The sequence below is a fragment of the Struthio camelus genome, chromosome 10 (assembly GCF_040807025.1).
Source record: "Struthio camelus isolate bStrCam1 chromosome 10, bStrCam1.hap1, whole genome shotgun sequence".
Taxonomy (NCBI): domain Eukaryota; kingdom Metazoa; phylum Chordata; class Aves; order Struthioniformes; family Struthionidae; genus Struthio; species Struthio camelus.
This window is the reverse complement of record NC_090951.1, coordinates 24,618,698-24,646,216: the sequence shown is the minus strand read 5'-3', so window position 1 is coordinate 24,646,216 and position 27,519 is coordinate 24,618,698. Positions and strand designations below refer to the sequence as shown.

Sequence of the window (27,519 nt, the reverse complement as noted above, 5' to 3'; positions counted from 1 at the left end):
AGGTTTTCAAAGCAGCACCTAGTAGCTTCTTGTAAACTACAGGCAGCTCACAGCTGCTTGACTGCCCTGTCAGCCTTTTTCAAATCCTGGGCTCCTTGAAGCCTGTCCATGCGCCTCCTCTGACCCGGGAACACAGCATCTCCCTGCCCTTCATCAAACACAGGAAGGGGCTTTGTGGATCCTCCCAGAGGAGCGGGTGATGGCCGTGTCCTTTCGGTCTGTTGCTGGGAGAAGCCTCTTCTTCGGTCGTCTTCCTTGTCCCAGTAACGCCTGATGCTCCAAACACTGCACTCTCCCTGCAAGTGCTGCCTCTTACTAAGCACCTGCTTCACTGGCAGACATTCGGCGTAGTAAAGAGGCAAAGGCTTTGGACCGCCTTGCTGCTGCAGGGACCAACAAATTGCCAAGGAGGTCCAGAAGCTGAGTACTCAGCCAGTACTGTTTTGCCCTGCCTGTGCGCTTAGTTGGCAGCTTTCCCTGGCCATGCAACTCGTGAAGTGGTGCTGACCCTGATTTCCAGAAAAGTGCTTGTCAGTTTAAAAGAGAAGAACTGGTTTTCAGTGGGGAGTTGGAAGGGCGACGTTCTGCTGCTTTGGGGGACTGCCCGCTGGCTTTTCTGGTGCGGTGACCCTTCTGTCTCGTCTCGCTCTGAGAGCTCCGCGAGGTCCCTCTTGACCCTCCCTGTGTGGAATAGCTACAAGATGCTGCTGCAGAGACTACTGGACTCTGACAGCCAGGCAGGGGTTAGGCCAGAGCCCAGATGCCCTCGGGAGCAGAGCGCAAAGCCAGAAGCCCGTTGGCTCCCCCACGAGATGTGGTTTGGGACCAGTGTTCCCTGCTGCTGCTCTCCGTGTCCTTCTTGGCTGCCTTAGCCCCTCTCCAGCCTCCACTCCCATTGGCCCAGCATGGCTTTGGCTGCTCTGGGTCTGCCCTTACTCACGGTCCCTGTGGCAGTCGGGTGTCCTTCTTCTGCCTCCCCTCGCCCCCTCCCCCGGCTGCCTTCACTACAGGGGCTTTCTGATGCACTCAATGGCCTCACAGGGCTGCCACAGCAGCGACCGCACTGTCCCAGCCCTGGGTCGCCTGTGGCCTCCCTTTTCCTGCCTCTAGCCAGCTAAACCCTGCCGAGGGGCACTTTGCCCTGGCACTCCGTGCCCTGGTGAATGTTGCAAGCCTGGCACGCAATGGCTGCTCCTTGCTGGACGAGACAAAGAGGAAAGCACTTGAGGTGCCCGGTTAATGCTGAAGAGCCATGGTGATCGCAGGCAACAATGGTTGCTCGTGGGCTCCAGTCCGCCTCTCCAAGCGTGCTCCAGTGGCGCAATGGGCCAGCGCGCAGTACTTATACAGCAGTGCTAAGCGGAGGGATGCTGAGGGTGAGTTCAAGCCTCACCTGGAGCATGGGCTTTTGATCATGCACTGCCTCCTCTTCCCTTGGGCGGTGCAGCTTCCTAGCAGTGACATCTGTCTCAAGCCAGACATCCTGGGACCTGCCAATACAGACACCTTGGAACACCAGAAGCGCTCGGGGCCGTTCCAGGCTTGACCTGGGCTCTGCCCGCATAGCACTCGGTTTGGGGCCCCGGAGGCAGAGCTGGGCTCTCCTCCCTTCTCTTCCGCAGAGGATCCAGACCTCTTCTCTTCCGCAGAGGATCCAGAGGGTTTCTTTCCCACAGCCAGCTTACAGCTTGGCCGGAACAGGACTTAAGGCTTCCAGCATGGTGGCATAACCTCAGAAAAGTCACACGCTCCCCCTGAAGAAAAAAAAAAAGCGACTTCTTTCTCCCAGGGAAGAGCTACTTGTGTTGGGGGTCTCTATGGCGTGGGATGGCAGTTGCGGGTGGGCTGGGGCTGCAGGGCAGTTTGTGTGTGGAGCTGAGAGTGCCCTGACTGCAACACGGAGAGCAAGGGCAAGGGAAAGGAAAGGTGAAAAGCTGGGCACTTTCCAGGCAGAGTCTCTCAGTTCTCAAGCTTGGCCTGGAGAATGGAGAAGCTTGACTGCTTTCCCAGAAGCAGGGGTAGCTGTCACGGCAGCCCCCCAGCAGAAGACACTGCACGATCACTAGAAACCAGGAAATCATTTTAGGCACGAGCCCACTGAATGTTTGGAACAGAGAGCACAGAAGAGCTTCCTAGGCCATGGCATCTTTGGAAACAAACCCGTTGGCCCACCCTTGCAGGTGCCTCCCGTGTCTTTTCCAACTCTCCTTTTCACCCGGCGGGCTTTGCAAAACCATTGCTGTGACTCGGATTCGAACCGAGGTTGCTGCGGCCACAACACAGAGTACTAACCACTATACGATCACAGCTGCCCATGTGATTGCCTTTCCTCCTCGGGCCATTTGTCCCTCCTGCCTCCTGCCCTCCTGCCTTCTGCCCTCCTGCGGAGCAGCCAGAGCTGTCAGGTGACGGCAGGCTAGCAGGGAGAAGTCAGAAAATGCGAGTCTGTGTCCTTGCAGAGCAGCACCCGAACAGCGCAAGCCCTCATGTGCCTCCCTGGGAGAGGGGAGGCAAACTCACGCTCTAGATTCACCTTTTCAGAAGTCTCAGTTCTTGGGGATGGCAAAGAACTGGACTGAAGGAAGTTACGGGGCATGTCCAGGGGCTGGCGATGAGGAAAGGACAACTCTGCAAAGAGCGGCCCCGCGTAGCCAGCTGGACAGAGGGTGGTGTAGGGGGGAAGGCAGGTGCATAGCACAGGGGATAGGAACTGCTCCGTGCCCAGCCCTGGCTCTTTCTGCTCAAGTGTCCCCTCCACCACGCACCCTGGGGTGCAGTGTGAGCCTGTGGGCGCACCTCCACAAAGAGCGACGGTCCTTTCCCCACTTGCTCTGCTCCTGCTGCTGGGAGAGGTCCTGGCGAGAGGTTGCAGCTGCAGGAGTGCTGCGCTGGGTGGCGGAGGTGGCTCAGCAGAAGGGAGCTGCTCCTCGCCTGAGCTACGTTGCAGCCATGCCCAGCCCTGGCCGCCATGCACCTCGCTGACCCTGCCCTTCCCTGGCTGACCGGGCTCCAGAGCTTGGCCTCAGACCCGTCTCAGCACTTTGGACTTGGCTGGCAACCACTGCTCTGTGCCTGGCCCTCGTTCCTGACACTCAACCAGCTCTCCCTTCTTGCTCGGGTGCTGAGGGCCTGTGCCCTGCCAGGGAGGTCCCTGCCTCACTGGCCTTGCTATGTCCCTCGCAGCCTGCTTGCCTGCCCTCGGAAAGCAGCCCGCTCCCACTGCTGGCTGCCACCTGCAGCAAGAGCGTGCTCACGCTTCGCACTGTGCTGCAAGGACAGCCGGAAGGGGCATCGGTCCCCTGGCGAGAGGCAATCCAGACTTCCCCCAGCCCAACCCATGCACCAGGACAGGAGTGTTGCAGTCTGGTGGGTATAGGTGAGTGGTGCAAGGAGCTGGATTTTGGCTCCGGTTTCTTGGAGAGGTGGGTTTGAAGCCCGTGCTGTCGGGCTTTGTTGTCTCAGGCTGCTGTGATTTGTGCCCAGCTGTGATTTTCTGCTCAGGGACTTTCCACGGCAGCGGGTCCCTGCCGGCAAGCCCACGTGTGCCGCCAAAAGGAGGCCGTCCCTGGGTGGGCTCGAACCACCAGCCTCTCGGTTAACAGCCGAGCGCGCTCGCCCATTGCGCCACAGAGACCCCCCCCGACCAAGGGCTGTCTCAGTGATGCGCCCGTCTGTGCCATGACACACCTCGGTGCTGAGGGACTGGCAATGCCCCTGATCTTGGGCCATGTCCTTGGAGGGCACGTGCACGCACCACGCGGTGGAGGCGGCTTGAGGAGAGGCCTTTTCTCAGTCTCTTCCAGCATCGCTTTCCCACACGCTGTGCGTCAAGAGAGAGCTGGTGGGTGCAGCTCTCTCCCGTGCCCGCCCGCCTGCTCTGCTCCTGGTGCTGGAGGCAGGACAGTAGCCACGCACACAGCACTGCTGACCTGGCTGAGGTGGACTCAGGGCAAGGGATTTGCTCCGCTCCCTCTGGCCACCCCTGCCCAGAGCAAGGTGTAGCAGTGGTGCCAGCAGCTGGAGGCTCCTCTCCTGGATGGGCCCTGAGCACCTGGGGTCCACTGCCCATAGGTGCTGAGTGGTGTCTAGGCTTCCTGTGAGCCCCAGCACCATCGGACCCTGTCAGCGCCCTCCGGACCGTTTCTCAGAGACTTCCGGAATAAGAAGAGCTTGGCGCAGGGGTTGCTTCAGAGCAGGCATTTGAGTGAGGCACACGGTGGTTTCCTCTCTGCGTGGGCATCGACTGACCCTGGCAGAGGACAGACTCCCCTCCCAGGGAGCCAGCTGCTCTATGAGCGCAGCAATGTGTGAGCCCTCTTGGCTTGACATGGAAAGACGGGCAGTTTTGTCCCGCAGAGGCACACTTCTGAGAGCTGCAGCTGAATTTAATGCAGGAGGGTGATTTTGCCAAGCTGTTAGGAGCTATGAAGCTGGACTGGTTGTGTCCTCCTGGCAGCGTGTCGTGACTAGAGCCGGGGCCATCTCAGCAGCACAAAAGGGCATTAGACTGTGCAGAAAGGGCCCCCAGGGCCCCCTTGCCTCAACCACGCTGCCAATAGCACACGGCGCAAACCTGTGTCCAGCGGTGACCAGCCTCCCCGCCGACCGCCACCTTGCACTCCCTGGGCCTTCCCGCTGCAGGGTGCCTGCTGCCCAGAGGCTCTGGTTGAGGGTCTCGTTCTCAGAAAGAAGGAGGAATGCCTGCAGAGTTGCCTGGGAAGGCTCGGGCTGCCACGGCAATTTGTCTTCCTGACCGGCTGTGGGGGGCTGTGGTTGGAGGGGTTGGTCCCCTGCAGGGCAGGGCTGGTGCCCACCGGTGGGTGCACAGGCAGGCTGGGCCTCTCCTCCCTGGTGGTCTAGTGGTCAGGATTCGGCACTCTCACTGCCGCGGCCTGGGTTCGATTCCCAGCCAGGGAAAGGCTTAGGGTTAGGCTTAGGCTTAGGGCTAACCCTATTGCCACAGCAAGCGAGGCCTTTCACCTGGGGGGCAGCGTGGAAGGAAGGGGACCCTATCAGACGCACAGGAGCTCTGAGCAGGCACGAGGAACAGGGCGTTTCCTCTGTTGCAACAACAGCCATCCTGGGCTTGCCTGTGCAGCCAGCTCCAGGGCAGCCCTGTCTTCTGCCAAATCCCCTTGCAGAATACCCTTTCCTTAGGGCTCCTGGGAGGCGCTGGGTGACAGAGAAAAGGTCTCTGGGTCTGCGGGATGTGACTCACCTGCCGCAGGAGCTGCCTTGTCTTTCAGTCCTAAGATCCCTGCACTACCCAGTCCCACAGAGGCAGGAGCAGGCGACTCTGCAGTGAAGCTTTGCTTTGCACATGCCAATGAGAGACCCTTCCCATGCTTCCTGGTGCAGACGGGGCCAGAAGGCCCAGGGAGGAGCTGAAATGGGCTCCTGGGCCCATGGGCAGGGTGTGTGGAGCATTGCTGGTCAGGGCCACTGAGGCCCTCAGGGCCCTGACAGCACCCAGGTGTCGCGTCCTGCTGCTACGCCACAGGGGACTCGCAATAACAACCAGTGCTTAGGCCCTGCTGATAGTCACAGCCTGAGCCAGCCCTTGGTTCTGTTACGTCCTGGACAACTCCGGTCACTTTGAAAGAAGCCCTGGAAACAAGCCCACCTGCCCCCCACACTCAGCCATGGCACAGGTGTTCCTCAGTGCAGCGAGATGTTGGTGCACAAGGGGTGGCGCTTAACGCTCCCAGACCCGATTTTGCATTCGCACGGCCTTTGGCACGGTTTGGAGACGGTCCTGGCGGACTCTTGGACAGTGCCCGGGGGGAAAGGAAGTAGCCGTTGCTGAGAGCACAGCTCACCGAGGCAGCACACAGGTGCAGCAGTTTGAGCCAAAGGAGGCTGTGACCTCTCGCAAGCTCTAACAGGCTCCAGCGAGCTCTGTCAGCCATTCCTGAGCACAGGGCGCTTGGAGCTCTAGTTCCACCTAGAGTCGTGATGAGGGAAGGTCAAGCAGCCGTCCAGCAGGTGCCAGCGAGAGACCTGTACCACAAGCGCTGGGCCCAGTACAAGAAAGACATGGCCATGCCGGAGCGAGTCCAGCAAAAGGCCTCCGAGAGGCTTGAGGGATTGAAGCATCCGTCACACGAGCAGAGGCTGAGAGAGCTGGGATTGTTTAGGCGGGAGACGCAAAGGCCCAGAGGGGCTCTTGTCAGTGTGTCTAAATACGTGATGGGGGGAGTAAAGAAGACGGAGCCAGACTCCAGAGCCCAGGCAGACTCCAGACTCCAGAACCCAGAGAGGCTGTGGTATACCTAACCAGCACCAGCCCTTGCTTTGCCGAGGCTCCTCTTTATTCCTTCCTTCCTTTATCCCTTCCTTCCTTCCTTCAGGGCAGAGCTCAGCACAGCCCCTGCGGCCAGCAATGGCAGCGCAGCGTCCCCATCTGGGGCCACCACACTGGTGAGCTCCCCCTCCCCGCCCCCGCCATGGCTCTCGCTGCGCCACGGCGTGGGGTGGGGGCAGCACCCCAAAACAGCCAGCGCAGCTGCCCTTGGCTGAGGTGGGCAAAGCCTGGCAGGGTCTGGGGGAGGGTGTCGCGGGAGGCCTGGCAGCCTCTTGGTGACGCGGGCGGGGGTCACAGTGGGACATGCCGCATCACAGCCACAGCTCCCCTCCCGCCACGGGGCCCCTCCCTGCACTTCCCTGCGAGGCCTGGGCAAGCCCAGCTTTCGGGTGCTGCTCTCGCCACCGCTCTTCTCTGGAGGAGCTGCTTTGCAGCGCAACGAGAGGGCGAAGGCAGGCCACGCAACACTGCTGGAGCCTGCCTGGGGAAGTGCAAAGGAGGAGGAGGAGAAGTTTCCTCCTCCCCCTCCTGCTACAGGGCCTCATTGAGCGTGAGGGGGCGCAAAGATGGAGAACCTGTGGCCAGACGTGTTCCCAACGCTCAGGAATCTCAGCCGCTGCGGTAAGGCTTGCAGGAGGTATTTCCTGACTGCTGTAGAGCATATCAGCTAGGAGAAGAGCTATGGAAAGGCTGGGCTCTGTGGGGCAGGGCTGGACAGGGCTAGTGGGTGCCACGAGAGACCAGTCTGCACGTCCCTTGGTGGCCCAGCGGTGAGTTTGGCAGCCGGGACTCCTGCAGGGGAGACACCTGGGGCTGCCCTGAGCCTGGGCGACTCCTGTGGGCACGGCACCGTCCTCTCACTGGCGTGGAAAGCTAGTCCCCGTTTCCCTAGCGGGCGGGTATGCCTTTCAGGCATGCCCACCTGAAAGGACAGGAGCCTCGCTTAGAAGTGGGCAGAGGTGTCCTCGCAGCTCAGCTCTGCAGCTCCCGCCACGTGGAGCGCCTTGCGTGTTCGGAATTGGGGTGGCGGTATGTTTCGTCTCACCTGCACCGGTCACCTCCTTGGTGAGCAGGGTGCTGAATGGTTGTGCGCTTGCTGACTTGGATTTTTCCCTTGCTTTCCAGAGATTGTTACCATTTGGGACAGCGTCTCTGAATACATTCTAGAGCACTTGGCAGAGAACAAGGTGGGTCTTGTGGCTCGGTCCTCCCCTCCTGAAACGCTGACGGTTTGCCTTGTCCTGACACCCCTGTGCCACGGCGTGCCGTTGCTTCCCTCCCCTGAAAAGAGAAAGAGCACCCCCGCAGGACACTGTCCTGGACAAATGTGCCACAGAGCAGCTTCTCTGGCACCGGCGGTAACAACGGAAGTCCCGATAAAGCAGAAGAGAGTGCTGGGCACTTTCTGGGCCTTCTCCCTTCTCCAGTGCCAGCATGGAAAAACCAAAGCCTGGCCCCTGTTCCAGGGTTGGTCCCTGCCGTTGGAAACCCCTCCGACTGTAGGTAGGGGAGGAATGTTGGCTCTGCTGTTGCTTTCCCAAAGAGATTTGGGGGGCGAGCCGAGGAGCAAGAGGGAAGAAAGGTCTGGAGTGTGTGCTTTCCCTAGTGCCCCATCTTGCCCTTTGCATGCTAGGGGTGGGCAGGGCCCAGGGCAGCATCCCCACGCTCGGGCAAGCCCTCGGTCCGTTTTTCGTCTCCAGGCTGCTTATGCTTGTTCCTTCTCTCCCGCTGCTGCTCTCAGGGTGTCAAGGTATTAGGAGTGGGGATATTCTATGTCCTTAAACACTACGAGTGCTCCGTGAACGGTGAGCTTTCGATTGTTCGGAGACCCATGTTCCGTATATCGGAGGTTGTTGCCAAGGAATACCAGGCCAGGTGCGCTCAAGAAGATGTTCCTGGTAAGAAGACACGTTAAAACCTTTGCCTGCCCTTGCGCCGAGCTTGAGGCGCATGCAAACTGCTCTGAAGACATGACTGAATGCCTCCGGCTGGCCTGAGAACAACTTCAGCTTGTTCATGCTGCAGAGGCCAGCCAGGAGCAACTGCTCAGAAAGGCTCCCTGGGTGTCCTTTCCTGGTAATATGCCTTCAGCCGGGTGCGTGGGAGGGATAGGACGCTGGCCCCAAAAGCGGAGACATTTGCTGACTACGAGGCGGTGGGGGTGGGGGTGGGGGTCGGGGTGGGGGGTAGAAGAACCCTGTGGGCTGCTGTGCCGTCCTTGCACTTTGCTTCTTCCTTGCGTCTACTGACATGGCATAGGCTTAGCCAGAGGGCACTGGCTGCGGGCACAGTCACAATGGCCTGGCACCGCGCACTTTCTCATGGGACCTGCACCCGTCTGCCCTACTTGTCCTGCCCTCCGGTAACGTGGTCCTACCAAATGGTTAGTTTCCCTTTTTTATTCCTGCACTGGCAAAATCACTGCTGCCCCCTGAGCACCCCAGTTTGCAGGCTGCTCTGACTCTTCCCGGAAGGGACTCCATAAACTGCTCCTAGGCGCTGTAGCAGAGGATTCAAGAGCCTGCTCTGAGGCAGCGCTGTCTTGCCAGAAAGTGTTGTCGCCTTGTGATTGGAGCCCGCTGCCCTGCTGCAGAGGTGACTTTGTTCCTCCTTTGCTGCTGTCTAGGTGACGTAAGAATCGTCCCTCTGAGGTACGAGGATCTATCCGTGTGTGCCCACATGCCTTTTACAACGGTGCAGTGCTGCATACAGGAGACCGTGATGGCGTTCTTTCGGGCCATCTCAAAAAGACAGGCCGTGGACTTTGTCTTCAAGGCCATTGGCATTCTCTCCGTACGAGACCAGGAAGTGACCATGAGATTTTACGATGACTTCCTCCTCACCGTGGATGGCACTGGAAAGCTGCTAGCAGCTCTGCTCGGGGTAAGTCGAGCACTTCCCCGTGCTACGCCTACTTCTTCTGGACAGCTGTCAAAGGACGACTGAACTGATCTCTGTTGGCCTGCCAGGACCTTCCCAGCCAGCGAGGCAGCCACGGTCTCCAGCCACGCCAACTCTCTCTAGCGTCCGTCTCTCGTACACAGTGGTCTGGGCGACAGAGGCGAACGTAGGACGAGCTGCCCCGCGTTAGGCCAAGGCTCTGGCTGGCCCAGCATCCCACTCTCTGTGCTAGAAATGATAATGGCGAGGCTTTTACGGGCTCAAAAGCAGGCAGTTTCTGGGGAAAGAGTCTACGACGCAGGCAGGTATCTGTGGCGCTTCCCCTCGCAGAAAGCCATGGTTGAGTGCTGGGCCGTCTGCACTGACCAGCCCTTCCTAGTGTCCCTGGCGTCCCACTGCCATGAACGGCTCTTTTCTGCCCCAGGCCTGCATTCACGCTCTGCTTGGGATGGTCACCCTGTCCCAGCCTGTCTCCTCATCCCAGCCCAATGCCCTTCCCCAGCTCTCTCGTGTGGCACTCCCGGTTCTTACCCACTGGGCAAAGGCAAAGCAAGGGCTGGGTCTCTCTCGCTCCTCTTCCATGCTATGGATGCAACCACCCAAATCCTTGGAGAGCCTGTGAGCTAACACCAGGTCCGAGCCAGGTGTTCTCTTTCCAGGAGGGCTCATAGCAAGCCAACCGGCAAAACCCGGCCCGCAGAGACCCTGGCTAATCGAATGCCTTCTCCTGTGCCTGACTTCTCCACTAACAGAGAAGGAGCGTCCTCGTTGACTGTCTTGACTCTTGCCCTTGCGAAACACCCGGCAGTGAGGTCCCTCATTCTCAGCTCTGAGCTGTGCATCTTCTGCTTTCCTAGTTGAGGGCTAGCATTTGGAGAGGAAACTTTGTTTCAGGGTGTCCCGGTGGCAGCATCTGCCCTGAGCACAAGAAAGATTTGCTGCCTTTAGGAGCAAGGCAGTCATGTCGCCGGAACGCTCTCACGTACCTCTGTCTCTGTTTCAGGCCCCAGGGACGAGACCCCTGGTGGTTTCAGGAAGAGGAAGTGTGGCTTTTCGCATGGGTCCCGGCAGTGTCTTCGTGTTGCCACAGTACGTTTGTGGAGTAGGTCTCAGCTCCTGCTTGGTGAATAGGAGGAGGGGAGGCGAGATGGTCTCCAGGGGCAGCAAGGAGGCCTGGAGTACACTTTCTCCGCGTTAGGATAGGGAAGCCCTGGCCCAGACTGGTGGGGCCTCTCGTGTGCGCACACGCCGCGGAGGTCTGGCCTGTGCCTCTCCGGTTCCTCAGAATGAGAGTTCTCAAGGATGTTGCGTACTCTGCTTTGGAAAGCTATGGCCTTGGCAGGCCTTCTCAAAGCTCTCTGGCAACGGACTGTGAATGCGAGCGGCAAAGGGAGCGTGGTGCCTTTTCTGCAGCCTGGCGTCTTCTCCTTTCCAGATTTGATTTGACGCTTCCGGCTGAAAAACAAGAGGCGGAATCTCCCTCCCAGGGATCCCTGAAGTGCACTGAAGAAGAAGGGCAGATGGACAGAACAGGTCATGTCACAGCTGACTTGTGAGAGAGAAGGGAGTGTGCATGCGTGCGTGTGTTCATGCGTGTGTTCCCTTTGTCCTCAGCAGTAGGTGGTTGGAGCCCTGGTCAAGATGCGGTGCCTGGGAGAGTAGACTGCCTCTTTGTGCCTCTATTTACCCCTCGCAGCAAATCTCAAGTGACTCTGGATGGCAGGAGGTCTCAGGGTGGCCCAACAGCAACAAATGCAGCTGGTGCCGCTGAAGGGCAGTTTTGCCCCGGGGCGCTGCGCCCTGGTGGATAGCGCAAGCTCCTCTTTCACTTTAGCACTTTAGGACGTTTGGCGGCGAGGTGTCTATGCTGGAGGGGAGGGGAGGGGGGGTCTACCTCTCTGACGGATCCCGGGCACGTGAATGTGGGGAGAAAGATTGCCTGGAGATGACTGTCAACAGGCTGCTAGCGTGTGCCAAGGACGTCCTAGGGAGCAAGACCTCTTGGAGAGCGTGGCTCCAAGGGGATCAGCCTGTTTGATCCGATGCTGGAGCACATCTGCCTGTCCCAAGTGCTCACAAAGACGCTTGCTGAAGAGCCTTCTCCTTTCCTACTTCCAGGGAGTGCTCCCGTTGCGTGCCTCCTCTCTCAAGAAAGGCCTGTGCCACCCGCGTTATCTGGCGCCGGCCGTAAAAAGCAGAAGGGGCGGAAGAGCAAAGGAAGCAAGTCGTCGGCCAGGTGAGGCTCTTGGAGAAAAGGGCTGAGGGTGCCCTTGTGCTCCTGGAGTTCTTCGAAGGGGTTGCTTCTTCCGTACACTCTGTCAGTGTGACATCTGAAGGGCGGCCAACAAGTCTTTGCATGACTTGGTCTTCCTAGATTGACGGCAAGCCTGTCGCAGGTTTCTGCGAGCCTCTGGTGTCAAGCTTCTCTCTGGTGCCTTTCTTGTTTCCAGGACGGAGACTGAGATGTCACCTGTGAAACCAGCCTCTTCCTCCAGAGGGTCTCGGAAGGCCGCCAAAGGCCGGGAGGCAAAGGACAGAGCGCGTAACAAGCAGACTGAGGGAAAAGGTAATGTCACAGCTGACTGGTGAGAGAGGTGTGTTTGTTTTCCTTTTGGCCTCCGCAGCACGGGGCTGGAGCCAAGCTGAAAAGGCGATGCCCGGCGGAGTAGGCTGCTTCTCTTGTGCCTCTGTTTACTCATCACAGCAGATCTCAGGGGACTCCTCCTGGAAGGGGCTCTCCGGGCAGTCCTGCAGCACCAACTGCAGCAGCTGCCACTGCTGAGGGGCACTTGGCCCTGGGACTCCATGCCCTGGTGTGTCTTGCAAGCTGCTCCTTAGTTGCAGGAGTCTGTCTGTGCAGCGGCATTTAGGAATTTAGGAAGATCCCTCCGCGCTCTGCGCGGGATCAAAATCCTGCCTTGAGCTGCCAGTGGCGGAGGGGGTCTACCTTTCCCAGGGAAGCAGCGCGCTGGAAAGTGGGGAGGAAGACCACGTGGAGATGAGTGGCGACAGGCTGCGAAGCTGTGCCAAAACGTGGCTTCCTTGTGGAGGCTGGTAATTGCAGGCCTTGTGCTGTGCATCTCCCTAAGCATGTCTTTGGGCTGGATGTGCCAGAAGAGCAAGTCTGTGCATGTGAGCGCCTTATAGATGTGCAGGAATCTGTTCCCCTTCTCGTGTGGCACTATGCCCTCCAGCCCGCAGCCGCCCCAAAGGAGAGGGTACCATGAGGTCACCAGCACCTCCCAGCCAAGCCCCGCTTTTTAAGCCTATGGGCTAGAGAAAGCAGGAGAACAGCCACAGTACTCCAGGGCAGAAGGGTGCCCTGCAGAAGTGAAGAGCTGGACAGGATTCTGTGTCAGCAAGGGCCTAAGACCTGCTCGGGAGCAGAGCTCTGAGGCAATCGGGCTCTTTGATCCAAAGCTGGAGCACAGCTGCCTGTCCTTCTTGTTCAAACGCTCACAGAGATGCTTGCTGAAGAGTCTCCGCCCTTCCTACTTCCAGGGAGTCCTCCTGCTGAGCGCCTCCTTTCTCGAGAAAGGCTTTCTCCGCCCACGCTATCTGGGGCCAGCTCAAAGGGAGGGAAAGAATGGAAAACCCGGGCAAACAAGCCAGCTGCCAGGTGAGGCTCTTGGAGCAAAGCATGCCGGTGACCGTGTGCTTTTGGCATTCTGGGAAGGAGTTGTTTCCGTCGCACACGCCGTCGGTATGAACTCTGAAAGGTTGTCAACTCGTGTCACAACGATCGATGTCGATGCAAGAGGTGTTGCAGCAGCTGAGAAGTTGCAGCAAAGCTGTTCTGCTTTGCTAGACATTTCAAGGGACCTCATTTGGTTGCAGCGTAGATGAGAGCACTTCCCAGAGGAACGTGAAAGTCAGACCATCCTCCCCCACCAACAGAGAGCGGTGTCTGTTTTCCCTGGTTTTTAGGTTGGATTCAATTCACTAGAAGCCTCCCCTTTTCCCATTTCACCCCAAAACAGAGTCTTTCTGACCACCTCACGGCCTTTAGTGCCCCTAGCAGGAGGCGGCTAGCGGGTTCTGCAGGCTCCGGGCGTGGCAAATGGCACTGGTTTTCTCCTCGTGCCATCCAGAGAGGGCCCACACCTGGGCATCCAGAGCTTTCCTTAGGGCCTGTAGGGCCTCATGTGAGTGCTACAGCTGGAGGCGTTCTTCCCTCACTCTTGACGGGATCACAAGGGCTCAAATACACCAAATGCTCCAGCAGCACTGTCTTGTGCTGCAGAGGCTGGCACGCCGCTGCTTGTGAGCACAAGATGGAGAACGGTCTCATCCGGGACTCCGATAACCTCACCCGGCTTGTGTGTTTTCAGCCTGCTGCAAACAGTTCGGGAGAGCTCCTCTCAGGTGGACGAGGACAGCAAGCAGCAAGAACCTCGTCAAGCCAGACCTCGGACTGCAATTCCTGTTTGCAGGCAGCCAAACAGGGCAGAACAGGTAAGCCGAGGAGCGGAGCCGTGGAGGTCTCCAAGTCCGAGTGGTACTGCTGCCCCCCAAAGAGCAGGCCAGGTGGCCATGGTCTTTCAAGCTTGCCTGCCCATGCCTGGCAGGGAGAAGCTGCTGCAAAAAGCCAAAGGGGAGGAGCAGCAATGTGCTGTGGTGGGGGCATGGCTGGGTCGCCCCCTCCCTTGAACTTGCGGGGAAGAAGGCCAACCACAGGCGGGGCTGTGTTTGCAAGAGTGTAGCCAGCCGAGTGAAGGACGCCACGAGTCCTCTCTCTTCAGCCCTTGGGAGACCTCACCTGGAGCCAGCCCTAGGTCCAGGGTGGGGCTCGACCATGCAAGAGAGGCTCTGGAATGCTGGAGCAAATCCAGCGGAGGCTCCCAAGCTGGCCAGCGGGCTGGAGAACCTGGTGTCCAAGGGAGAGGTGGAGAGGACTGTGTTTGTTCAGCCCATAGAAGAGAAGGCTCAAGGGTCCATCGCCTTGCTGTCTGCAGCTACCCGGGGGAAAGGCTAGAGGTAACTTAGCCAGCTCTTCTCAGAGGCGCACAGTGACAGGGTGAGAGGCACAAGACGTAGAGTTGCAAAAAGGCAGATTCCGGCTAGCTGTTGGGAGGCGCGTTTCCACCATGAGGGTGGTCAAAGTTTGGAACAGGGCCCAGAGAGGCTGTGGGACTTCTACCCTTGGAGTTATTCAACCCTCAGGTGGACACAGCCCGGGCAGCCTGCTCTAACTGGCCCCGCTTGGAGCGGGGCCTTGGACGAGAGTTCTCCAGAGGTCCCCTCCAACCGACCCCGTTCAGTGGTTCCGTGCTGGGGTCTGACTGGTGGAACCCCACGGGAGCGTTTGATTTCACGGTTGCAGTGCTGAAAAACGGTCATTCCTTGCCCTCATTCACCCTGTCACGAGCGATGTCAGCAAGAGAGAATGGAGCCAGCAAGCAACGGTGGTGAATCCCGGCCAGGGTCCCTGCCTGCGGCAGTGCTTGGCATGGGGGTTTCTGAGGCCAGAGCAGAGCAAGTGTGCGGGAGGACGCACAGGCCCCGCAGTTGCTGGCTTCTCCAGGGCTGAGAGGTGAGAGCGCCTGAGGGAGGTCAGAAGCAGCCTCAAATTTGTCCTCTGGCCCCAATGCAGGCTTGGCGGCATCAGGAAACGCTGCCCGAGGTTCAGCCACACTCACCAGTGCCGTGGCTTGGGAAAGAGGAGAGCGCTGCTGCCTTCCTGCCCCGAGCTGAGGAGAAGAAGAGGAAGCCAGAGAGGCTGCCGCGGCTGCGCAAAGAGTAAGTGCGCGCCAGGCCCAGCCCCGGCCTGGAAAACTGGAGTGGCAGCACCTGTCCGAGGTGTGAGGAAGCCCATCTTGGGAGCCATGGGGCTGGGTATGGCGTCCCCTGATTTCTCCTGGCATGGCAATGACCTGGGCTGGACCCTGGTGCCAGGCAGCCCCAAGCTGCATTGCCACTTGAAGGCTGTGGGTACCACCAGCGGGAGCGTGCGTGCAGGGGCTGGTCGAGGGGAGAGGCAGGAGGGCCTCAGCCAGAAGGGGAGAGGGAACTTTCCCTGCTCTTGCAGGCAGCTTTCTGTACGAGCAAGCCACACCCTGCAACTCTTGGAGACTTACCAAGCGCGTCGGGAAGAGTGGAAGCAGAGGGTAGAGCTGAATCGGCAGCGGAATTCCCAAGAGAAGCACTTCCTCTGGTAAATTTCTCCAGCTGGGGGTGCTGTTTCCCCTTCCCCTGCACTGGCCTTCCCTCCACACCCAGGAGCACCCAAGGGGAGGGGAGGGGAAGGGGGTCCGGTCTTTCCCTGGCACCCCTCGTGGGAGAGCAACAGGCTTTGCAGGCTGTGGCCTGGGAGCAGGCACCCTTCCAGCCCAGGGGCAGGGGTTGGGCACTCAGCGGTGGGCTTTCCCTGTGGGACCAGAAAGTTGTGGCTGCCGACGATGAAAGGATTCCTCCAGCGTTTTGGCTCTCCCTTTTCAAACCGCACGCTCCATCCTTGTCTCCCCAAGGCTCCACACCCGGACACCTTGCCCTGTGGGGATCGAGGCCGGCTTGGTGCAAAGTCCCATCCCCGCCTGACTCCTCCGCAGGCTGATTACCGGCACGTGGCACCTTGTCATGTCCTTGCCTTGGACACTAGGGCCCCTGTCCCGTTCCAGAAAGCATAGAGATGCCAGCAGAAGCAGACCCCAGAAGAACCGCCCTGCCCTAGGCCTGCAGCGTTTCCGTGCCCTTCTCCCTGTGCCTAAAACCAAACGGTTCCTTTTTAATGCCCTAGCACTGGGCAGCAGATGGCTCTGCGGGATCAAAGGGAGAGATACCAGGACTTGCTGGCTGCGCAGAAGACGTGTGAACATTGCTGGAAAGTCTGGAAGCGTGGTCCTGAGCCATCTTGCTAGCTGCAGAAGCCTGCCTGGGCCTGAAGAGCGACCAATCCCAAGGCACTGCAGCTCCAGGGCCAAGTGGAGGCCTGTCAGCGTGGGAGCTCCCTCGGCTGCTGTCAGCGTTGTCTCCATTGCGGCCATGGAGCTCTTAGCAAAGGGGATGATAAAATCCACCTACAAGGGCCAAAGGAAAAAAAAAGTGGCGTGTACTTGTTCACGGCTGGAGTAACCAGCCTGTGCCTCACAAAGGACAGTGCTGCAGGACAGATGAACAGAAGAGCTGTTAAACCCCCCATGTGCTCCTCCACAGTTTTTGTAGCGCCGTAACAGAATAACGCCCGTACACAGACCGCAGCATAGAGACACGCGTGCCACAGAGCAGGTGTGCAAGCAAACCACTGCCTCACTCATTCTAAGGACAGCGCGCGCGCACACACACGCGCCCCTTTCTTCCTTCATTACCCTCCCTAGGACACGCTCAGAGCTCACACCTCTCACTCCCCAAGACCCTCACGCACAGCCAGGACTGCACCGCCAGAGTGCACATGCACCAGCCCAACACATCCCTGACACTGCACACGCATCCGCACACATGCTCACGCTCTCCACACGCACAGAGACACTGCACAGCGGACACACCCCTCACACAGCATGGTGGCCAGGACACACGTACACCTGATGGGCCCACAGCCCCAGGGGTGCTATAGGAGCTGCAGCCCTTCTCCGGATTGTATGGGGAAAGGCTAAGGGCAGAGGAGGAGCTGCTGTGGGGTAGAGCGGTGCGGCAACCTGGGAGTGCAGATGCCTGGCTTTTCTCTGCAGCTGCAGTGCTCTCCAGCCAGGCAAACCTGGGATGGGCCATGTTTGTCCCTGGGCCTCCGTCGGCCCTTGGCTGCTCCTTGTGGCGGCCCCCCCAGGGCTGTGCTCATGTCCTGGTGGGCGCACGGTGTCCCCACCACCCACCTCCTGCCTGCTGCCTGGAGGTGGACGTGCCTCATTTAGACCTTCCTCCTCTCTTGCCGCATGGCTGCGGTTGGTTTTTTTAGCGCTTTCTTGAATTAGGTTTTCAAAGCAGCACCTAGTAGCTTCTTGTAAACTACAGGCAGCTCACAGCTGCTTGACTGCCCTGTCAGCCTTTTTCAAATCCTGGGCTCCTTGAAGCCTGTCCATGCGCCTCCTCTGACCCGGGAACACAGCATCTCCCTGCCCTTCATCAAACACAGGAAGGGGCTTTGTGGATCCTCCCAGAGGAGCGGGTGATGGCCGTGTCCTTTCGGTCTGTTGCTGGGAGAAGCCTCTTCTTCGGTCGTCTTCCTTGTCCCAGTAACGCCTGATGCTCCAAACACTGCACTCTCCCTGCAAGTGCTGCCTCTTACTAAGCACCTGCTTCACTGGCAGACATTCGGCGTAGTAAAGAGGCAAAGGCTTTGGACCGCCTTGCTGCTGCAGGGACCAACAAATTGCCAAGGAGGTCCAGAAGCTGAGTACTCAGCCAGTACTGTTTTGCCCTGCCTGTGCGCTTAGTTGGCAGCTTTCCCTGGCCATGCAACTCGTGAAGTGGTGCTGACCCTGATTTCCAGAAAAGTGCTTGTCAGTTTAAAAGAGAAGAACTGGTTTTCAGTGGGGAGTTGGAAGGGCGACGTTCTGCTGCTTTGGGGGACTGCCCGCTGGCTTTTCTGGTGCGGTGACCCTTCTGTCTCGTCTCGCTCTGAGAGCTCCGCGAGGTCCCTCTTGACCCTCCCTGTGTGGAATAGCTACAAGATGCTGCTGCAGAGACTACTGGACTCTGACAGCCAGGCAGGGGTTAGGCCAGAGCCCAGATGCCCTCGGGAGCAGAGCGCAAACCCAGAAGCCCGTTGGCTCCCCCACGAGATGTGGTTTGGGACCAGTGTTCCCTGCTGCTGCTCTCCGTGTCCTTCTTGGCTGCCTTAGCCCCTCTCCAGCCTCCACTCCCATTGGCCCAGCATGGCTTTGGCTGCTGTGGGTCTGCCCTTACTCACAGTCCCTGTAGCAGTCGGGTGTCCTTCTTCTGCCTCCCCTCGCCCCCTCCCCCGGCTGTCTTCACTACAGGGGCTTTCTGATGCACTCAATAGCCTCACAGGGCTGCCACAGCAGCGACCGCACTGTCCCAGCCCTGGGTCGCCTGTGGCCTCCCTTTTCCTGCCTCTAGCCAGCTAAACCCTGCCGAGGGGCACTTTGCCCTGGCACTCCGTGCCCTGGTGAATGTTGCAAGCCTGGCTCGCAATGGCTGCTCCTTGCTGGACGAGACAAAGAGGAAAGCACTTGAGGTGCCCGGTTAATGCTGAAGAGCCATGGTGATCGCAGGCAACAATGGTTGCTCGTGGGCTCCAGTCCGCCTCTCCAAGCGTGCTCCAGTGGCGCAATGGGCCAGCGCGCAGTACTTATACAGCAGTGCTAAGCGGAGGGATGCTGAGGGTGTGCGTTCAAGCCTCACCTGGAGCATGGGCTTTTGATCATGCAGTGCCTCCTCTTCCCTTGGGCGGTGCAGCTTCCTAGCAGTGACATCTGTCTCAAGCCAGACATCCCGGGACCTGCCAATACAGACACCTTGGAACACCAGAAGCGCTCGGGGCCGTTCCAGGCTTGACCTGGGCTCTGCCCGCATAGCACTCGGTTTGGGGCCCCGGAGGCAGAGCTGGGCTCTCCTCCCTTCTCTTCCGCAGAGGATCCAGACCCCACTCAGGGCGCAGATGCTAACATTTTCCTTTGCTCTTCAGCATTTGCCCTCCAGGCGGACACTCTCCCAGCACCAGCTGCCCAGCCTCACTGTGGCAGAGCCTTCCTAGCCAGCCTTTCCCCCTGCAGCCAGGCCAGGAGGAAGCACTCCTGGCTCTCTACACGCGAGCACTGCGGTGGAGCTGCAGGCAAAAGCTGCTGCCTCACAGCACCTCTCACTCTGCAGCAGGCAAGGGAGAAAGGCAGCTCTGCCTTTCCAGGGAGGGTTTCTTTCCCACAGCCAGCTTACAGCTTGGCCGGAACAGGACTTAAGACTTCCAGCAAGGTGGCATAACCTCAGAAAAGTCACACACTCCCCCTGAAGAAAAAAAAAAAGCGACTTCTTTCTCCCAGGGAAGAGCTACTTGTGTTGGGGGTCTCTATGGCGTGGGATGGCAGTTGCGGGTGGGCTGGGGCTGCAGGGCAGTTTGTGTGTGGAGCTGAGAGTGCCCTGACTGCAACACGGAGAGCAAGGGCAAGGGAAAGGAAAGGTGAAAAGCTGGGCACTTTCCAGGCAGAGTCTCTCAGTTCTCAAGCTTGGCCTGGAGAACGGAGAAGCTTGACTGCTTTCCCAGAAGCAGGGGTAGCTGTCACGGCAGCCCCACAGCAGAAGACACTGCACGATCACTAGAAACCAGGAAATCATTTTAGGCACGAGCCCACTGAATGTTTGGAACAGAGAGCACAGAAGAGCTTCCTAGGCCATGGCATCTTTGGAAACAAACCCGTTGGCCCACCCTTGCAGGTGCCTCCCGTGTCTTTTCCAACTCTCCTTTTCACCCGGCGGGCTTTGCAAAACCATTGCTGTGACTCGGATTCGAACCGAGGTTGCTGCGGCCACAACGCAGAGTACTAACCACTATACGATCACAGCTGCCCATGTGATTGCCTTTCCTCCTCGGAAAGGGAGGGATTGCCTTCCCTCCTGCCTCCTGCCTTCTGCCCTCCTGCGGAGCAGCCAGAGCTGTCAGGTGACGGCAGGCTAGCAGGGAGAAGTCAGAAAATGCGAGTCTGTGTCCTTGCAGAGCAGCGCCCGAACAGCGCAAGCCCTCACTCTCTAGATTCACCTTTTCAGAAGTCTCAGTTCTTGGGGATGGCAAAGAACTGGACTGAAGGAAGTTACGGGGCATGTCCAGGGGCTGGCGATGAGGAAAGGACAACTCTGCAAAGAGCGGCCCCGCGTAGCCAGCTGGACAGAGGGTGGTGTAGGGGGGAAGGCAGGTGCATAGCACAGGGGATACGAACTGCTCCGTGCCCAGCCCTGGCTCTTTCTGCTCAAGTGTCCCTTCCACCACGCACCCTGGGGTGCAGTGTGAGCCTGTGGGCGCACCTCCACAAAGAGCGACGGTCCTTTCCCCACTTGCTCTGCTCCTGCTGCTGGGAGAGGTCCTGGCGAGAGGTCGCAGCTGTAGGAGTGCTGCGCTGGGTGGCGGAGGTGGCTCAGCAGAAGGGAGCTGCTCCTCGCCTGAGCTACGTTGCAGCCATGCCCGGCCCTGGCCGCCATGCACCTCGCTGACCCTGCCCTTCCCTGGCTGACCGGGCTCCAGAGCTTGGCCTCAGACCCGTCTCAGCACTTTGGACTTGGCTGGCAACCACTGCTCTGTGCCTGGCCCTCGTTCCTGACACTCAACCAGCTCTCCCTTCTTGCTCGGGTGCTGAGGGCCTGTGCCCTGCCAGGGAGGTCCCTGCCTCACTGGCCTTGCTATGTCCCTCGCAGCCTGCTTGCCTGCCCTCGGAAAGCAGCCCGCTCCCACTGCTGGCTGCCACCTGCAGCAAGAGCGTGCTCACGCTTCGCACTGTGCTGCAAGGACAGCCGGAAGGGGCATCGGTCCCCTGGCGAGAGGCAATCCAGACTTCCCCCAGCCCAACCCATGCACCAGGACAGGAGTGTTGCAGTCTGGTGGGTATAGGTGAGTGGTGCAAGGAGCTGGATTTTGGCTCCGGTTTCTTGGAGAGGTGGGTTTGAAGCCCGTGCTGTCGGGCTTTGTTGTCTCAGGCTGCTGTGATTTGTGCCCAGCTGTGATTTTCTGCTCAGGGACTTTCCACGGCAGCGGGTCCCTGCCGGCAAGCCCACGTGTGCCGCCAAAAGGAGGCCGTCCCTGGGTGGGCTCGAACCACCAGCCTCTCGGTTAACAGCCGAGCGCGCTCGCCCATTGCGCCACAGAGACCCCCCCCGACCAAGGGCTGTCTCAGTGATGCGCCCGTCTGTGCCATGACACACCTCGGTGCTGAGGGACTGGCAATGCCCCTGATCTTGGGCCATGTCCTTGGAGGGCACGTGCACGCACCACGCGGTGGAGGCGGCTTGAGGAGAGGCCTTTTCTCAGTCTCTTCCAGCATCGCTTTCCCACACGCTGTGCGTCAAGAGAGAGCTGGTGGGTGCAGCTCTCTCCCGTGCCCGCCCGCCTGCTCTGCTCCTGGTGCTGGAGGCAGGACAGTAGCCACGCACACAGCACTGCTGACCTGGCTGAGGTGGACTCAGGGCAAGGGATTTGCTCCGCTCCCTCTGGCCACCCCTGCCCAGAGCAAGGTGTAGCAGTGGTGCCAGCAGCTGGAGGCTCCTCTCCTGGATGGGCCCTGAGCACCTGGGGTCCACTGCCCATAGGTGCTGAGTGGTGTCTAGGCTTCCTGTGAGCCCCAGCACCATCGGACCCTGTCAGCGCCCTCCGGACCGTTTCTCAGAGACTTCCGGAATAAGAAGAGCTTGGCGCAGGGGTTGCTTCAGAGCAGGCATTTGAGTGAGGCACACGGTGGTTTCCTCTCTGCGTGGGCATCGACTGACCCTGGCAGAGGACAGACTCCCCTCCCAGGGAGCCAGCTGCTCTATGAGCGCAGCAATGTGTGAGCCCTCTTGGCTTGACATGGAAAGACGGGCAGTTTTGTCCCGCAGAGGCACACTTCTGAGAGCTGCAGCTGAATTTAATGCAGGAGGGTGTTTTTGCCAAGCTGTTAGGAGCTATGAAGCTGGACTGGTTGTGTCCTCCTGGCAGCGTGTCGTGACTAGAGCCGGGGCCATCTCAGCAGCACAAAAGGGCATTAGACCGTGCAGAAAGGGCCCCCAGGGCCCCCTTGCCTCAACCACGCTGCCAATAGCACACGGCGCAAACCTGTGTCCAGCGGTGACCAGCCTCCCCGCCGACCGCCACCTTGCACTCCCTGGGCCTTCCCGCTGCAGGGTGCCTGCTGCCCAGAGGCTCTGGTTGAGGGCCTCGTTCTCAGAAAGAAGGAGGAATGCCTGCAGAGTTGCCTGGGAAGGCTCGGGCTGCCACGGCAATTTGTCTTCCTGACCAGCTGTGGGGGGCTGTGGTTGGAGGGGTTGGTCCCCTGCAGGGCAGGGCTGGTGCCCACCGGTGGGTGCACAGGCAGGCTGGGCCTCTCCTCCCTGGTGGTCTAGTGGTCAGGATTCGGCACTCTCACTGCCGCGGCCTGGGTTCGATTCCCAGCAGGGAAAGGCTTAGGGTTAGGCTTAGGCTTAGGGCTAACCCTATTGCCACAGCAAGCGAGGCCTTTCACCTGGGGGGCAGCGTGGAAGGAAGGGGACCCTATCAGACGCACAGGAGCTCTGAGCAGGCACGAGGAACAGGGCGTTTCCTCTGTTGCAACAACAGCCATCCTGGGCTTGCCTGTGCAGCCAGCTCCAGGGCAGCCCTGTCTTCTGCCAAATCCCCTTGCAGAATACCCTTTCCTTAGGGCTCCTGGGAGGCGCTGGGTGACAGAGAAAAGGTCTCTGGGTCTGCGGGACGTGACTCACCTGCCGCAGGAGCTGCCTTGTCTTTCAGTCCTAAGATCCCTGCACTACCCAGTCCCACAGAGGCAGGAGCAGGCGACTCTGCAGTGAAGCTTTGCTCTGCACATGCCAATGAGAGACCCTTCCCATGCTTCCTGGTGCAGACGGGGCCAGAAGGCCCAGGGAGGAGCTGAAATGGGCTCCTGGGCCCATGGGCAGGGTGTGTGGAGCATTGCTGGTCAGGGCCACTGAGGCCCTCAGGGCCCTGACAGCACCCAGGTGTCGCGTCCTGCTGCTACGCCACAGGGGACTCGCAATAACAACCAGTGCTTAGGCCCTGCTGATAGTCACAGCCTGAGCCAGCCCTTGGTTCTGTTACGTCCTGGACAACTCCGGTCACTTTGAAAAAAGCCCTGGAAACAAGCCCACCTGCCCCCCACACTCAGCCATGGCACAGGTGTTCCTCAGTGCAGCGAGATGTTGGTGCACAAGGGGTGGCGCTTAACGCTCCCAGACCCGATTTTGCATTCGCACGGCCTTTGGCACGGTTTGGAGACGGTCCTGGCGGACTCTTGGACAGTGCCCGGGGGGAAAGGAAGTAGGCGTTGCTGAGAGCACAGCTCACCGAGGCAGCACACAGGTGCAGCAGTTTGAGCCAAAGGAGGCTGTGACCTCTCGCAAGCTCTAACAGGCTCCAGCGAGCTCTGTCAGCCATTCCTGAGCACAGGGCGCTTGGAGCTCTAGTTCCACCTAGAGTCGTGATGAGGGAAGGTCAAGCAGCCGTCCAGCAGGTGCCAGCGAGAGACCTGTACCACAAGCGCTGGGCCCAGTACAAGAAAGACATGGCCATGCCGGAGCGAGTCCAGCAAAAGGCCTCCGAGAGGCTTGAGGGATTGAAGCATCCGTCACACGAGCAGAGGCTGAGAGAGCTGGGATTGTTTAGGCGGGAGACGCAAAGGCCCAGAGGGGCTCTTGTCGGTGTGTCTAAATACACGATGGGGGGAGTAAAGAAGACGGAGCCAGACTCCAGAGCCCAGGCAGACTCCAGACTCCAGAACCCAGAGAGGCTGTGGTATACCTAACCAGCACCAGCCCTTGCTTTGCCGAGGCTCCTCTTTATTCCTTCCTTCCTTTATCCCTTCCTTCCTTCCTTCAGGGCAGAGCTCAGCACAGCCCCTGCGGCCAGCAATGGCAGCGCAGCGTCCCCATCTGGGGCCACCACACTGGTGAGCTCCCCCTCCCCGCCCCCGCCATGGCTCTCGCTGCGCCACGGCGTGGGGTGGGGGCAGCACCCCAAAACAGCCAGCGCAGCTGCCCTTGGCTGAGGTGGGCAAAGCCTGGCAGGGTCTGGGGGAGGGTGTCGCGGGAGGCCTGGCAGCCTCTTGGTGACGCGGGCGGGGGTCACAGTGGGACATGCCGCATCACAGCCACAGCTCCCCTCCCGCCACGGGGCCCCTCCCTGCACTTCCCTGCGAGGCCTGGGCAAGCCCAGCTTTCGGGTGCTGCTCTCGCCACCGCTCTTCTCTGGAGGAGCTGCTTTGCAGCGCAACGAGAGGGCGAAGGCAGGCCACGCAACACTGCTGGAGCCTGCCTGGGGAAGTGCAAAGGAGGAGGAGGAGAAGTTTCCTCCTCCCCCTCCTGCTACAGGGCCTCATTGAGCGTGAGGGGGCGCAAAGATGGAGAACCTGTGGCCAGACGTGTTCCCAACGCTCAGGAATCTCAGCCGCTACGGTAAGGCTTGCAGGAGGTATTTCCTGACTGCTGTAGAGCATATCAGCTAGGAGAAGAGCTATGGAAAGGCTGGGCTCTGTGGGGCAGGGCTGGACAGGGCTAGTGGGTGCCACGAGAGACCAGTCTGCACGTCCCTTGGTGGCCCAGCGGTGAGTTTGGCAGCCGGGACTCCTGCAGGGGAGACACCTGGGGCTGCCCTGAGCCTGGGCGACTCCTGTGGGCACGGCACCGTCCTCTCACTGGCGTGGAAAGCTAGTCCCCGTTTCCCTAGCGGGCGGGTATGCCTTTCAGGCATGCCCACCTGAAAGGACAGGAGCCTCGCTTAGAAGTGGGCAGAGGTGTCCTCGCAGCTCAGCTCTGCAGCTCCCGCCACGTGGAGCGCCTTGCGTGTTCGGAATTGGGGTGGCGGTATGTTTCGTCTCACCTGCACCGGTCACCTCCTTGGTGAGCAGGGTGCTGAATGGTTGTGCGCTTGCTGACTTGGATTTTTCCCTTGCTTTCCAGAGATTGTTACCATTTGGGACAGCGTCTCTGAATACATTCTAGAGCACTTGGCAGAGAACAAGGTGGGTCTTGTGGCTCGGTCCTCCCCTCCTGAAACGCTGACGGTTTGCCTTGTCCTGACACCCCTGTGCCACGGCGTGCCGTTGCTTCCCTCCCCTGAAAAGAGAAAGAGCACCCCCGCAGGACACTGTCCTGGACAAATGTGCCACAGAGCAGCTTCTCTGGCACCGGCGGTAACAACGGAAGTCCCGATAAAGCAGAAGAGAGTGCTGGGCACTTTCTGGGCCTTCTCCCTTCTCCAGTGCCAGCATGGAAAAACCAAAGCCTGGCCCCTGTTCCAGGGTTGGTCCCTGCCGTTGGAAACCCCTCCGAGTGTAGGTAGGGGAGGAATGTTGGCTCTGCTGTTGCTTTCCCAAAGAGATTTGGGGGGCGAGCAGAGGAGCAAGAGGGAAGAAAGGTCTGGAGTGTGTGCTTTCCCTAGTGCCCCATCTTGCCCTTTGCATGCTAGGGGTGGGCAGGGCCCAGGGCAGCATCCCCACGCTCGGGCAAGCCCTCGGTCCGTTTTTCGTCTCCAGGCTGCTTATGCTTGTTCCTTCTCTCCCGCTGCTGCTCTCAGGGTGTCAAGGTATTAGGAGTGGGGATATTCTATGTCCTTAAACACTACGAGTGCTCCGTGAACGGTGAGCTTTCGATTGTTCGGAGACCCATGTTCCGTATATCGGAGGTTGTTGCCAAGGAATACCAGGCCAGGTGCGCTCAAGAAGATGTTCCTGGTAAGAAGACACGTTAAAACCTTTGCCTGCCCTTGCGCCGAGCTTGAGGCGCATGCAAACTGCTCTGAAGACATGACTGAATGCCTCCGGCTGGCCTGAGAACAACTTCAGCTTGTTCATGCTGCAGAGGCCAGCCAGGAGCAACTGCTCAGAAAGGCTCCCTGGGTGTCCTTTCCTGGTAATATGCCTTCAGCCGGGTGCGTGGGAGGGATAGGACGCTGGCCCCAAAAGCGGAGACATTTGCTGACTACGAGGCGGTGGGGGTGGGGGTGGGGGTCGGGGTGGGGGGTAGAAGAACCCTGTGGGCTGCTGTGCCGTCCTTGCACTTTGCTTCTTCCTTGCGTCTACTGACATGGCATAGGCTTAGCCAGAGGGCACTGGCTGCGGGCACAGTCACAATGGCCTGGCACCACGCACTTTCTCATGGGACCTGCACCTGTCTGCCCTACTTGTCCTGCCCTCCGGTAACGTGGTCCTACCAAATGGTTAGTTTCCCTTTTTTATTCCTGCACTGGCAAAATCACTGCTGCCCCCTGAGCACCTCAGTTTGCAGGCTGCTCTGACTCTTCCCGGAAGGGACTCCATAAACTGCTCCTAGGCGCTGTAGCAGAGGATTCAAGAGCCTGCTCTGAGGCAGCGCTGTCTTGCCAGAAAGTGTTGTCACCTTGTGATTGGAGCCCGCTGCCCTGCTGCAGAGGTGCCTTTGTTCCTCCTTTGCTGCTGTCTAGGTGACGTAAGAATCGTCCCTCTGAGGTACGAGGATCTATCCGTGTGTGCCCACATGCCTTTTACAACGGTGCAGTGCTGCATACAGGAGACCGTGATGGCGTTCTTTCGGGCCATCTCAAAAAGACAGGCCGTGGACTTTGTCTTCAAGGCCATTGGCATTCTCTCCGTACGAGACCAGGAAGTGACCATGAGATTTTACGATGACTTCCTCCTCACCGTGGATGGTACTGGAAAGCTGCTAGAAGCTCTGCTCGGGGTAAGTCGAGCACTTCCCCGTGCTACGCCTACTTCTTCTGGACACCTGTCAAAGGACGACTGAACTGATCTCTGTTGGCCTGCCAGGACCTTCCCGGCCAGCGAGGCAGCCACGGTCTCCAGCCACGCCAACTCTCTCTAGCGTCCGTCTCTCGTACACAGTGGTCTGGGCGACAGAGGCGAACGTAGGACGAGCTGCCCCGCGTTAGGCCAAGGCTCTGGCTGGCCCAGCATCCCACTCTCTGTGCTAGAAATGATAATGGCGAGGCTTTTACGGGCTCAAAAGTAGGCAGTTTCTGGGGAAAGAGTCTATTACGCAGGCAGGTATCTGTGGCGCTTCCCCTCGCAGAAAGCCATGGTTGAGTGCTGGGCCGTCTGCACTGACCAGCCCTTCCTAGTGTCCCTGGCGTCCCACTGCCATGAACGGCTCTTTTCTGCCCCAGGCCTGCATTCACGCTCTGCTTGGGATGGTCACCCTGTCCCAGCCTGTCTCCTCATCCCAGCCCAATGCCCTTCCCCAGCTCTCTCGTGTGGCGCTCCCGGTTCTTACCCACTGGGCAAAGGCAAAGCAAGGGCTGGGTCTCTCTCGCTCCTCTTCCATGCTATGGATGCAACCACCCAAATCCTTGGAGAGCCTGTGAGCTAACACCAGGTCCGAGCCAGGTGTTCTCTTTCCAGGAGGGCTCATAGCAAGCCAACCGGCAAAACCCGGCCCGCAGAGACCCTGGCTAATCGAATGCCTTCTCCTGTGCCTGACTTCTCCACTAACAGAGAAGGAGCGTCCTCGTTGACTGTCTTGACTCTTGCCCTTGCGAAACACCCGGCAGTGAGGTCCCTCAGTCTCAGCTCTGAGCTGTGCATCTTCTGCTTTCCTAGTTGAGGGCTAGCATTTGGAGAGGAAACTTTGTTTCAGGGTGTCCCGGTGGCAGCATCTGCCCTGAGCACAAGAAAGATTTGCTGCCTTTAGGAGCAAGGCAGTCATGTCGCCGGAACGCTCTCACGTACCTCTTTCTCTGT

The 27,519-nt window shown here is 59.4% G+C and overlaps 5 non-coding genes across 5 annotated transcripts; 1 reads left to right on the top strand and 4 right to left on the bottom strand.

The window, feature by feature from the left end:
- Positions 1-2,237: 2,237 nt before the first annotated feature.
- TRNAH-GUG (transfer RNA histidin (anticodon GUG)) lies at positions 2,238-2,309 on the bottom strand. The gene has a single exon. It is a non-coding gene; the product is annotated as a tRNA-His (tRNA).
- Positions 2,310-3,560: 1,251 nt separating this feature from the next.
- On the bottom strand, positions 3,561-3,634 carry TRNAN-GUU (transfer RNA asparagine (anticodon GUU)). The gene has a single exon. It is a non-coding gene; the product is annotated as a tRNA-Asn (tRNA).
- A 1,211-nt stretch (positions 3,635-4,845) lies between these two features.
- On the top strand, positions 4,846-4,917 carry TRNAE-CUC (transfer RNA glutamic acid (anticodon CUC)). The gene has a single exon. It is a non-coding gene; the product is annotated as a tRNA-Glu (tRNA).
- A 14,668-nt stretch (positions 4,918-19,585) lies between these two features.
- Positions 19,586-19,657, bottom strand: TRNAH-GUG (transfer RNA histidin (anticodon GUG)). The gene has a single exon. It is a non-coding gene; the product is annotated as a tRNA-His (tRNA).
- Positions 19,658-20,877: 1,220 nt separating this feature from the next.
- TRNAN-GUU (transfer RNA asparagine (anticodon GUU)) lies at positions 20,878-20,951 on the bottom strand. Its single transcript has one exon. It is a non-coding gene; the product is annotated as a tRNA-Asn (tRNA).
- Between the last annotated feature and the right edge of the window lie 6,568 nt (positions 20,952-27,519).